General features: G+C 44.2%; 1 protein-coding gene across 1 annotated transcript in view; it reads left to right on the top strand.

Annotated features, from left to right (window-relative positions):
* The window catches only part of TMTC1 (transmembrane O-mannosyltransferase targeting cadherins 1), a 215,959-nt gene that overhangs the window by 150,732 nt on the left and 51,466 nt on the right, over nucleotides 1–13,761 (top strand). The gene's annotated exons all lie outside the window — the stretch shown is intronic.

Raw genomic sequence — 13,761 nt, 5'->3', positions numbered from 1 at the left:
ATATATAACCCACGACAATCTTGTTTACAGAGCATTGTGAACATCATCCTGCTCAGTGCTTTATGCCTTGTGAAGGACCAGCAGCATGTCTTCCAAAGTCGCTAGTAGCTGGGACTGCTTCACTGGTGGATGTGCTGTTGCTTGGCAACCTGAAATTAAGCTGTGGTTGCCTGCTCTGATCTCTTACCTTTACAACTCTAGCAACTAAGTTATGTGGGCAAAATAAACATGGCTTCATGCCAACATGTTGATCTCCTTGCTGCTAGACGATGGTCATAGCTAGGTGGGATGTGAGTTGCTTTTGCTGGGTGGCTAGCAGGCGAAAGTCAGGTTGTAACACCAGGAGTCAAGCCAGTTAATCCATATTTTAGGAAGTGCTTTCAAAGGCCAGATTAGGAAAATAGGATGCTTCCTTATACTGAGTCAGACCATTGGGCCATCAAGCCTAGTATTGTTGACAATGGCTGGCAGTGGCTTTCCAGGGTTTCAGGTAGCGTTCTTTCCTATCTCTACCTGCAGATGTCAGGGATCAAACCTGGGACTTCCTGCATGCAAAGCATGTGCTCTTACCACTGAGCTGTGGTCCCTAGATGGGAAAGCTAGATCATAGGCGAGTCACTTACTGGTCAGGAAACATGGGAATATTCTAAGTCATGCGATTATTTATTTATTTAAAATACTATTGATTTAAATAGCACATAGGATATATGAGAACACGATGTCCATGATTCAGAAGGGGAGTGTTACAGTAGAGCAGGGATGGTCAACTTGTGAGGGATGAAGTTTTGTAGGACAAAACATCTGGAGGGGCATGAGTTGCTCACTCCTGCATTAGAGACTACAAGGTGCCAGAGTTTCGAACCAAGGAATCTGGCAGTGGGGCCCAGGTGCCTTACTCTATGAGCCACTAGAGTAGCTCTCAGACAGAGGGGAATACTGGCCTCAAATTGGCTGTGCTGCAGTGCCAACTAGATAATGGTCAGAGAAGGGTACTGCAGCTCATGAGACCAGCAAGACTAGGTGATCGTGGGAGCCAACAGGGGCCTGACTGGTCTCGTATAACTATTGCTCCAGGCTTGGTTCCCCAGCCAAAGTAGCTGCTCTAGAGACTCTGGCCCATCTAACTGACTGCTTGCAGGTTCCTACAGGTCCTTCGCAGGGACAGAAGTTGAGGTTTGATGAGAATCGCTGTTCAGAGATGGTTCTGGGTGGGCCAGTCTTGTCAAACTCAAAACCTCACTGGGGCAACCTTTTAACACTTGTGACACTAGTCTAACAATCAGTCACTAATTGTGACACTAGTCTAACACTAGTCTAACAATCAGAAGTTAGCCAAAGTGGGTGTATGCACACATTTCTTAAGAACAGAAGAAGAGCTCTGCTGGATCAGACCAAAGGCCTATCTAGCTCAGCATTCTGTCCCACAGTGGCCAATGCGATGCCTGTGGAAAGCCCTCTAGCAACTGGTACAGAGAGGCACACTGCCCCTGATCCTGGAGCTAGCATAGAGCCATCAGGACTAGTAGTCATTGACAGGCTTTTCCTCCATGAATTTGTCCAATTCACTTTCAAAGCCATCCAGATTGGTGTCCATCACTACATCTTGTGGTAGCAAATTCCATAGTTTAAGAATGTGCCATGTGAAGAACTACTTCCTTTTCTTTGTCCTGGATCTCCCATCATTCAGTTTCATAGGATGACCCCAGATTCTAGTATTATGAAAGCGAGAGAAAAACCCATCCCTATCCTCTTTCTTTACATCATGCGTAATTTTATACTAACATGACCCTTTCTTTTACTCACCTGTTTTCTAAGCCGAAGAGCCCCAACTGTAACCTTTCCTCAAAGGCGAGTTGCTCCAGCCCCTTGATAATTTTGGTTGCCTTTTTCTACAACTTACTTCTTTTTTACTTACATCTGGCCTTCTGGTCCATCACTTCTCATCCTCTGTATCAGAATGCACATAATGTATTTTTAAGCATCTAGGCACAACTTGGAGTTTGGCAGGGGGTTTACCCAACCCAAGGGAAAAGAAAGAAATAATAATTTCATAATGTTAAAAGAAACATAAAATGGCATTTTAATTCTCCGTTTTCCTGTAAATAGAAATTGGGAATTAGGGTACTATCTTAAAGAATCACAGTAAAAATCACTTGTTCTTTTGAGAGAACAAAATCTCTTCTCCCTAGCTCGGCAGAGACTGTCAGGCAGGTGTTTCCAAATGAAGGTGGTTGGTCAAAAAGACAGGTCTCTGTTCTGGGCTGTTGGCAGTCATGGAATGAGAGCCAGGAGCCAGGTCAAAAAGCCAGAAGCCAGCAATCATAAATTAGAACCCAGATACAATTGTTGTTGCTCAGGCAACACTCTATGTCATGTGGAGTCAAGGACAGCCTGTGTGGCCAGAGTCACTGAAGAGCCTAAACCCTCACCGCTTAAGGAACCTTCCAACCTGTAACCCTGGTTGGTTATCATGTGGGGCAGCAGCACACAGATCCTTGGGTTCTCGTTCTAGCCCTGGTGGCTCCTTACACTTAGCCGGGACTATTCCCTTGTCAAGGGAAGACAGTGAAGTGATTGTTGTTGTTGGCTGGAGGGTTCTTGGAGTTGTAGTCCAACACATTGGGAGGGCACCAGGTTGGAGAAGGCTGCCTTACAACTTCTTACTCTATAAAACTGTCTCCAGGCTCTTCGTCTTATTCTGTAAAACTGTCTCCAGGCTCTTTTGCTATGGGCATGTAGACTGGGATCCAAAGAGTTATTTCAGGTGCACTCATTTGGGATTTTTAATTCTCAGTTTCAAAAGAAGCTTTTGCGGAGAGAGGCATGGTTGAAGAAACACAACTTTGAAGCTCCTTTGTTCATGTTGAACTTGTCATATGGCAATTTGGTACTGGATCTTAATTGCGGCGGTTGTAATAAGCAACAGCTCCAGTTAAAAGCTAATATTAAAATTTGATATTTATGTAATAGCTAAGACAGTGAGGGTTGCTGAGCATCTAACAATTTGTACTTCAGTAGAGATGCATCTTTCCTAGAGGTACGTTTTCCAGGGGAGATATGTTCTGGTTGTGGATGAACTTTTTATTTGTATCTTGGGTGAGAAGGAGAATATTCTTCAAAATCAATGCTGTGGTATGCTTAGATGTGTAGACTAGTTCTTACAGAGTTTTTTTGCTTTGTTGATGATATAGGAATATGGCATGGCCCCTATTTCCCCCACAAGCAAAGATGCCATGGTCCTGATCTCTCCCTTTTTATTTTTGTGCTTGCCTGCACTACAAACTGGTTTTATTGGAACTGTAATTCTGTGGAGGAATAGTTATCACGAATAGAGGGATTCTTAGAACCCCTGCTGCCCTCATGGTTCCTTTGGCTGGATGGCTTTGGAATAGTTCTTTTGTTTGCTTCTAATGTGATAACTGTGATGGTCATTCAGATAATGGAATAAAATGTTGTACACATAGTTTCCGGTCTAGGCTAATACTGGAAAGGCCTGTCCAGAATGAGAACTTGACTGCAAGTAAATGTCTTTCTTTCTTTCTTTCTTTCTTTCTTTCTTTCTTTCTTTCTTTCTTTCTTTCTTGTAGACTTAACAGGGGCCACAGCTGGGTTCCCTCCAGGTCCGTCCAAACAAAAGAAGGTTTTGGTGCTAGGCACTGTGCCAAGTGAAGTCCTCAGAGTTAGCCCAAATTACACAGGCAAGGTTAACAGCACGTGCCTTAGAAGCAGTCAAGGAAACAACTGAGATATAATGAAGAATTGATCGCCAGGACTAAAGGAGATATGGGCTGACTCACAGTTCCTTGAAACCACAACAAAACACAGGAGATAACTTTCTGTTCTTAGATGTCTCTGGATCATTTTAATCTAAAGCCTTAGATATCTCAGAACAGGCAGCGACAGCCTCAGAGACTGGGAGGGGAAGAACAAGTTTCCACCAAGAAGGAGGTTTTGGGGCTGGAGCTATATCTGGACGTTGTTGCTGTGTCGACCAGGTAGACTAGATAGTCTTCACCTTGGCACTTCCTGGCTTCATCTCTTCCTCTCTTGCCACTGCCATCCTGTGTTGATGATACAGGGCTTTTTAAAATATCTCCTGGAAATAGCATTGGATGGCTTCCTTCCTCCTGGCCCTCACTGGTAGCTGTGGCTATTCAGTAATGAGCTCAGCTGCGTGGTGGCCACCTGAGATGCTGGTTTTTGTTGGGTGGGGTCAGTTGGCAAACTCAGGAGCCTCTCAGACTCACCTTCCCCAGTAAAGGTGTAAAATACAATACAATGTCATACCTGCTTTGAGAAATGAGATGTTGGCATGAAAGCTGGTATGTGCATTCAGGGCAACGTTTTGCAGTTCAAGAACTTGACTGCCTCCCCCATTTTCAAGGGGCACAGGACAGATATGAAATACAACCCAAAGCAATATCTTCCTAGAAAGCTGAAACACTGGAGTGAAAGTTGACATGTCTATTCAAGGCATTTCAAATACAAAGCCCAGCTGAACACTTACAGCCTTTATTCAAGGGGCCAGGAAAGATGGAAAATGCATAAATATGTAAGAAGAGCCCTGCTGGGTCTGACCAAATGTCTACTCAGTCCAGCATCCTGCTTATCACAGTGTCCAACCTGATGCCTCCAGGTACTCCACAAACAGGGCCTTTGCTGTGGTGCCCCCCCAGCATTTTTTTTAGTGCATGCTGCCTCTGATCATGCAGTTTCCACATAGCTCTCCTGATTAGTAGCCATCGGTAGACGTAGTCCTCCATGAATTTGTCTATTCCCCCTTTAAAGCCATCTAAACTAGTGGCCATCACCACATACTATGTCAATGGATTTCTTTATGTGCTGTGTGAAGAAGCAATTCTGTTTTTCTGTCCTGAATCTCCTGCCAGAGTCATCTGATAATCCTAAATTCTAGAATCATCAGAGAGGAAGAACAATTTCTCTCTCCACTTTCTCCACAGCATGCATACTTTTGTAAAACTGGATCATATTTCCCACTCCCCAGTCACTTTGTTTTCTAAACTAAAAAGCTTCAAGCATTGCAGCTTTTCTTCACTGGGAAGGTTCTCCAGCATCAACAACATGATGTGATCTCTCCCTTGAATAGGGATGAATGAATCTGTCAGTTCTGCTTTCTCCCACATTCAGATTTTTTTAAATCTGAAGTTCTTTCTATCCCCAAAAGAAGAAATGTGTGAATTTTGGTAAATTCTCATCAAAAACAAACTGAAAGGAAATTCTCACCCATCCGCACCAGCCAAATTCAGTAGGTACAGCTATTCCCAGCATGGAGAGGGCTATGATGTACTTTCTTATCATATATCAGTTAAAGATGAGGAGCCTGTCAGAAAAAAGAGGTGGCAATCCTAATTCAGCACTAACATGGTTGAATACACAGGGATTCAAACCCAGACTTTTAAGAGCAAAGCACTCAAAGCCCTGGGCCTGGATGGATCTGTTAGTCTCTGTTTCTCCCACATTCATTTCTTCTTTTACATCTCAAGTTCTTTCTCTCCTGATTATGGAGAACTTTGCAAATATTGGTACATTCTTATCAAAATTGAACTGAGAACAAACATTCCTATTCTTAAAGTCTGCAGTATCAGATGGATGTTAATGTACGCATTCAGAATACCATTGCATGGTTCAGTTTTGAAGACCAGCCTAACTCCTGTAGCCATTTCCAAAGGAGGGAGGGATGCAAAGTAGATTGCAATCTTGCAACTGAAGTGAGACCTCTCTTTCCTAGTGTGGATATGTCTCAATAAGAAATGCATGCGCTGGATGTTCAGAACTCTTTCTGAAAAAACAAAGAGATATAAGGCCATTGGTTGTGTGATAATGTAACCCATCAACTATTGCAAAGCTGTTGTGGGAGTTGCAGAACTGGAGCCACATGGGAGGGACTCTTAAACAGTTTTAAACAAACTTCTGTGTGCAAATGTATTGGTCTGGACAAAAGCTCTTTCCTTTATGCCAGGCACAGACGGTGGAAATTAAGTGTACCTTGAAAGGCTCATTCTTTGGGGGAATGCAAACTGAGCTGTGTCTAAACCAGAGTTCACGAGCGGATGATATTCAGGAATGGTGATAATGGTTATAAACCTTTAAGCTGACTTGCCGCAAAGCAATAAAGACAAATTGCCACAACAGAGCTCTTTGGTAGCTTGCCAGGAGTGCTATAGTTGGATCCAGAAAAAAGGAAAGAAAACCATGCTATTTGGAAAAACTGCTCTTTTTAAAAAAGGAAAGGATGGAGATAGATGTTGCAAAAGAATGTAGATTGTTGGGAGGTGAAGGTTGCCCCCAAAGTTAATTTTAAAATACTTGCCAATGTAGCAAGTTTGCTCTTGCCAGCTCTCCAGGAGATGCTGTGCTGCAGGGAGATAAAAGAATATTCATCTTAGACTCATCTTCACTGTGTGTGCATATTAATACGTGGGCAAGCAAATAGGAATATTGGTGCTGTGCTGAATGTTTAATGTGTCACTGAAGTCTTCCTTAATAAAATGGGGGTGCAGTCTCCCTCATCTCTGCCAACACAATGTTGAAGAGCAGCACTACACCCCTCACTTTTCGTTCTTTGCCATTGCTCTCTGTTGCAGTGCTTGCTCTTGTTCTCCCCTCTTGCGATAGCTGTCTTTTGCATTGTCGGTCTTTAGTGTTGGGTATGGGTCAGAACCCGTGCTTTGCATGCAGAAGGTTCCAGCTTCAATCTCTACCTTCTCCAGCTTTTTTGTTGTTGTAATTTTGTTGTAATACATAAATATTAAAAAAAAAACTAATGTAGCAGAATTTTTCTGCCTCGGATCCTAGAGAGCCGCTGTCAGAGCAGACAGTACTGCGCTAAATGGCCTGGTGGTCTGAGTCATTATATAGAATCTTCCTTATATTCAAACACTCCTTCAGTCACAGACTGTGTTTGGCCCAGACAGGATGTCACGTTCAATGTATGATTGCATTTTACTCCAGAGTACTAACAAATTAATTACTGAGCAAATGGCTAAATTCTTGAACCTGGTTATCCTCACTAGACCACTTATGATTGTTCGATTACATTGCTCATGGAGACAGATTTACTGTTCAGTTCTTTACCGATTTTGTATCTCTCTATCTTACTAATGTGTATTTTATTAATGTGTATATATTTAATATGTTGTACTAGTCATCTGTTGACTGTAAATAAAGGTTGATTGGTTGAATGGATGTATGATTGCATTTCACATGTCCAGTCTTTCTTCTTCTAAGAGCTGTGTGTGTGTGTGTGTGTGTGTGTGCTTTATGATCAGAATTGGGATCGCAGTGCACAGGGGACATTTTTTACGCCTTCCCTCCTGCACTGTGTTCCTGATGAAAATTGCTTTTTGAAGCTGCTGCTCTCTGGGAGGGAAGCTGCCACTGAAACCAATGGAAGCTTTCCTCCTAAAGTTAATAGTAGCTTTAGAGGCAGTAGTTTCATTGGGAGTGCAGTGGAAGGAAGGATTAACCCCCCCACACACACACACCACAATCCCAATCTTGATCCTCATGGCCCCCACAGCTTTAATTTAGATGACCAATACAAGACACATTAAATGCAGTCACATATTTAACACTGTGTCTTGGTTGGCCCTACGAAAAGGGAGAGAAGCACAATAGAGTTGCTAGACAGTTATAAGACATAATCTCCAATCACCCTACTAGGAGTTGATGGGGAGACTGTGTTCCATTTCTGCGAGTTCCGACTGCAGTTGCCTGTCACCAGCAAAAGGCTGCTTCTTTGCAAATGGTCCAGCATGAGCTGTTTCATTTTTACCATGATGAAATCCAAGCACAGCGGGCATTGCCAAAGCAAAATGAATACTGTCTTGTTGGTTTAAATGTGGTTTGCTTGTTTGCCTAGACTTGGAGTGGCGTTAATAGCGACTCAGACATTCCTGACTGAAATGTTAGAAAGAATTGTAAACAATGAGATGTAGACTCTCTCTCTCTCTCTCTCTCTCTCTCCATGTGTGTGTGTGTGTGTGTGTGTGTGTGTATTCCTGTTGTGGATGCAATCTGATTTTCTGCAATTCTGTATTCTATAGACCAGCTTTCTCCAACATGGTGCCCTCCAAATGTTTGGGGTTTCAATTCCCCAACCAGCATGGCCAGTGGTTAAGAATGTTAGGAGTTGGGGTCCAAAACACCTGGAGGGCACCAGGTTGGGGAAGGCTGCTCTAGGGATGGCTCATCTTAATGGGCCTTTCAACACTGCTGGTGTCCTGAATTGGGAGAATCCACATGTTGAGGAATTGAGTGGACCATCATAAAGCTCCCTGTCCTTCTCCCCCTGCACAGTTCACTCTCACACACACTTTCAGATTTCCTAAACCTAGGCATAAGCAGAATAACATATCAGTGTGTGCCCTGTGTATGTAGGGCCTGCAGTACTCTGGGACAGCCCCATGGTTGTCATGGCATCTACAGCATCCTCAGCTGTACCCATCAGGAGTCCTTCAAAGGGGGAGTGGTTGAACTCTCAAAACGCAACTGAGAGTCCTCAACATCAAAGCTGAGACCCCCTCCGTCAGCAAAGTTGGGATTCTTTTAGGTGGCAGGTGATCAATACACTAACAGAATTTCTGGTCTGTCTTGGTTCTCCAGTACAAGATGCACCCACTCCTAACTGGCTGTATTCCCTCATGGATACCTTTGCAGGGAGGTGGTCTCCTGGAATTCCAGCAGAGTATCACTTCCCAAACCTAGCAGAGTGCCTAGCCATTTTAATGGTCGTCCGAATTATATCAGTGGCCTTCAGCCACTTCAAACTCTACAGCAGCCTTCCCCAACCACTCCCAACTCTCCAGAGGTGGTAGACTACAACTCCCATCATCCCTGGCCAGCTGGCTGGGGATGCTGGGAATTGTAGTCTAACACATATGGAAGGTGCCTGGTTGGGGAAGGCTGCTCTACAGCATTTCTGCAGAAATGTCAGGGCTTTGCCAAAATGACACGCCATGCTAGGTCCTGCAGGACTTCTCTAAGGTGCTGCTTGCTTCTGGTCATGCAGGAGCGCAAGGACTTTGCTGTCTGCACATTTGTACTTCTTGACCTGCTGTGTAAAGTGGGTGAGGGAGGAAGACGGTGAGTTAAGCCACAGAGTCATATTAAAAAAATACACCATTTACCATCAGGCTGTACCTTTCCCCTTCTTTAAAATAAGACCCAAGCAAATACTGCAGGAAAATCAGGTTTCCTGCTAAGCTTTGCCATGTGCTTCCCTGTGAGGTTTTTATTTATACTTAAAACCAGCAGTGTCTGGGTTCATTTAAACTTCATTAAATTGGACTCTGGCTTTACATTCTTCATACTTTTCAGCAAGAGGCTGCAGGTGACCTTGAGTACCATCTGGGATTTATTTCTGGGAAGAATTCAAGTGCCAGCACCATTAGCCAATTTTTGTTGTTGTTCCATTTTTTAAATTCCTTTTCTTTTTTCACAAGAAGTCAAAACGTTCTGCGCTGCTACGTTTATGAGAGCTGTAGCCATCCCTGTTCCTAATGCATTATGGACTATTATGACGCCTGAATTAGTCCCTTTTGGGATTACAGTCTGTGTTGCGCCTCACTGCTCCTTAATTCACAAGACGCATAGAGCTGGAAGGGACCTCAAAGTTCATTTGGCCTAACCCCCTGCAAATGCAGGAAATCCACTGCTACAATACCTCTGATAAGTGGCCATCCAGTCTCTGCACAAAAAGTTAGAAGTCCACCACCTTCTGGTGCAGTCTGTTCCAGTGTCGAACAGCCCAGACTATCAGGAAGTTCATCCTGATGTTTAGTCGAAATCCCCTTTGTTGTACTTTGAATCCATTGGTTCGGGTCCTACGCTCCGGAGCAACAGAAAACAAATTTGCTCCATCATCTGTGTGACAGCCCTTCAAATATTTGAAGATGGGCTATCACATTGTCTCTTAATTGTCTCTTCTCGAGACTAAACATCTCCTTCAATCTTTCCAGACAGGACTTGGGCTCCCGGCTTCTGACCATCTTTGTTGCCCTCCTCTGAGCAGTTTCATGTTTGTTGGTATCCTGAACACAGTACTCCAGTCTGAATAGAGTGGCGCCATTACTTCTCGTGATCTAGATGTACAAAGTTAGGAAGCTCTCTTATACTGAGACCATTGCTCCATCTAGCTCAGTATTGCCTACACCAGTGGTGTTGAACCTCAGGCCTGTGGGCCAAATCCAGCCCACCTGGGATCCAAATCTGGCCCTCTGGATTCCCAAGGTGGCCACATGCCCTTCCCCTTCCCTTGGCTCCATCCCTTTCCTGCAGCCACCAATTGTTCTGTGCTTTCCTAACTTCGGGTTTTTTCCCCCCATTCTAAAGCACTTAAAATGCTTCTCCTAAGGCTTAGTTACTGGCAATAAGAGCTCTAAGCGGAAATATGCTGGTATTTTTTGCTTTTTTGGCCCCATCCCTTTTGCCTTTGGCTGTGTTCCCAGCAGGAATGTAGCCCTGAGAGCTTCTCCAAAATGGGATTCAGCCCCAAAGCCCTTCAGTCCTTTTGCTTCTATGGGTATTAGACTGGATGCATCATTCAGATCTTTTCTGAGTTTTCAATATTAAATAAACTTAGGGTGCAATCCTATGCATGTTTAGATAGAAATAAGTCTTACAAGTTCCCCAGCATGGCTGGCTGGGGAATGCTGGGAGTTGTAGGACTTTTTTGCTGTCTCAACATGCATAGGATCGTGCCCTAAGTTTATTTTAATCTTCATTTCTTATGATTGTTAGCTGCCTCAAGCACCATTTTTTTGTGGAAAGGCAGGGTATCAAGTAAATAAACATGTTTTAAAATCTGTATGTTTTTAACACAAAGTAAACAGGTGTCTTATTCTTGCTCTTTCTTTCTTGTGGATTTTCTTTTCTAAAAAGAGCTAGTGAGCAAACAGGTCCTCTTGGGATATTTGGCATGAATGTGTTACGTTTCTGAATCCCTGTCATACACAGGAAAGATGGGGAGAGATGTTTTTTTTTGGTGTGGGGGAAGACGTGAAGAAGGCTGTTCTATATTCACAGTGTGTGTCTGATACTTTGGCTTTGTGGGAAACTCTCAGCTGAGCAAGAGTCTCTTTTATTTTTAGTTTCAACTGACATGAAATACCTCTCATATCTCCTCAGTGCTAATGCTGCAGTGCAGTCCCCCCTCCCCAAAATGCCTCCTGAGGATTCTAGAATTTCATAGGAGTTAAATGTTCAGCAGCTGAACTATATTTTATAGTAATGCACTGTGATTTAATATGTGTCTCCCCACTACCCCCACCGAGCTCAAAGTATTGCGTTGACACTGCAGGCCTGGCAGTTTTGGCAATACAGGCGAAGTATTTGTGCTCCTTCCCTACACAGATCAGGGCTGGCATCAGAGACCAGGAGCTGGCCAGGGGAACCAAGCAACCTTGTTGTTGTTGTTGTTCAGTCGTTAAGTCGTGTCCGACTCTTCGTGACCCCATGGACCATAGCACGCCAGGCCTTCCTGTCCTCTGCTCTCTCCCGGAGTGTGCTCAAGTTCATATTCATTGCATCCGTGATGCTATCTAGCCATCTAATCTTCTGCCGCCCCCTTCTCCTTTTGCCTTCAATCTTTCCCAGCATCAGGGTCTTTTCCAGTGACTTTTCTGTTTGCATTAGGTGGCCAAAATACTGGAGCTTCAGCTTCAGTATCTGTCCTTCCAATGAGCAGTCAGGGTTGATTTCCTTTAGGATGGACTGATTTGACCTCCTTGCAGTCCAGGGGACTCGTAAGAGTCTTCTCCAGCACCACAGTTCGAAAGCATCAATTCTTCGGCGCTCAGCCTTCCTTATAGTCCAGCTCTCACAGCCATACATTACTACTGGGAAAACCATAGCTTTGATTAGATGGACCTTTGTCGGCAAGGTGATGTCTCTGCTTCTTACTATGCTGTCTAGGTGTGCCATAGCTTTCCTCTCAAGGAGCAAGCGTCTTTTAATTTCATGGCTACAGTCACCGTCTGCGGTGATCTTGGAGCCCAAGAAAGTAAAATCTATCACTGCTTCCATTTCTTCCCCTTCTATATGCCAGGAAGTGATGGGGCCAGATGCCATGATCTTAGTTTTTTTTAATGTTGAGTTTCAAACCAGCTTTTGCACTCTCCACTTTCACCCTCAACAAGAGGCTGTTGAGATCCTCTTCGCTTTCTGCCATTAGGGTGGTATCGTCTGCGTATCTGAGGTTGTTGATAATTCACCCAGCAATCTTAATTCCGACCTGTGATTCATCCAACCCGGCGTTTCTCATGATGTACTCTGCATATAAATTAAATAAGCAGGGCGACAATATACAGCCTTGTCGTACTCCTTCCCAATTTTGAACCAATCAGTTGTTCCATGTCCGATTCTTACTGTTGCTTCTTGAGCAACCTTACAGTGATATAAAAGAAATCAGGGTTGGACTCAAAAGTCTTGTAGGTCCCTTCCAACCCTACTAGTCTATGACTCTGTGAAATCCTTTATCAAGCAGTGGCCCATGTTTTCCTGTATAACATTCTTTCTCTCTCCCTGCCACTCCCATTCCTGGGTGCTTCACCAGCTTTTCATTTTTTACATTTCCTCAGACTGCTCATGTTGTTAGTTAAATTTCGAAGTGTAAAGTTTGCTGAAATGACCCCAGCATCCTTAGCATTTGCTCTTTGAGCTGGGGAACTGGCCACCTTGGGGGTTGGCAGCAAGGATGGGGAGTGGTTGGAGGCCTCTGATGCTTGTAAGGGGATGTGAGTGCCAGCATAGGTCATTACAGATGCTAAAATCACAAGCTAGTGGGAAACCTCTTTTAGGGTTGATGGTGGGATAGCAACAAGGGGGAAAAACATGTGAAGATTGCTAGCAACTGGCTTGTCTTTTCTCTTGCATTTTTTGCCTCAGTCAGTGGAACTGATGGCCACAGACTGGAAGTGCATGAGGCAGCCACTTTACTGAAGCTAAGCTGGTCTTGGATTGGTCAGTGCCTGAATGGGAGATCACCTGCGAATCCCATATAGCCACCCTGAGTTCCAAGATGGAAGAAAGGTGGAATATAAATCTAATGAATAAATTAAAATAAGTACACAAAGTAGATGTGACGATAAGAATGTGGTTGGCCTTTGTACACTTGGATTTTGTTTACTAAATAGCAGCTATGGGGCAGGAGGTGGAATCTGGATCAGGACCATGGCCTGGGAGGAGAGGGGATTCAACTATTTGCCCCTGCAGCAGTCTGATCTGGATTTCTCCTCTGCCTCCTGCTATTTGTCCTGGGAGAAAAACTAGCATTAGCACTCAGTCACCTCCTATTGGCGCTGGGTGGGGTGGGGTGGGATTGGGATTGCAGAGGGGCAAAATACTCCCCCCCACCTGCCCCCCAAAGCTGCTATTTTATAAATGAGAAGAATGCATGCAAGGGCCAATTGTGTGCTTAAAATCAAGTCTAGTTTGGCCTTGGTTCTCCAGAAGAAGAAGAGGAAGTAGAGAAGATCATGATTCAGGGGAAAGTGGCAGTATGCAGTGACCCCACAACCACTGGAGGGGAGGCAGGAACTCCTCTAAACTCCTTGTGTGAAGGAGCTGGACCTATTCAGCTTCCAAACTCCTGCTTGAATTGTTTTGAACTTACTATCCTAGCTTACTGGTTCCACTCCACCCTATGACTATCCTATGTTCCTTCCCTTCTCTACAGACCAGCTCTAGTTACTGTCTCCAGCCTGGATTGCCGCCTAAACTACCAGATCACTTCTAAAACTG

The sequence above is a fragment of the Heloderma suspectum genome, chromosome 7 (assembly GCF_057233095.1).
Source record: "Heloderma suspectum isolate Gila_16-S chromosome 7, 16-S_ref, whole genome shotgun sequence".
Lineage (NCBI taxonomy): Eukaryota > Metazoa > Chordata > Lepidosauria > Squamata > Helodermatidae > Heloderma > Heloderma suspectum.
The sequence above is the reverse complement of the archived record's forward strand: the minus strand, read 5'-3'. Positions and strand labels throughout refer to the sequence as shown.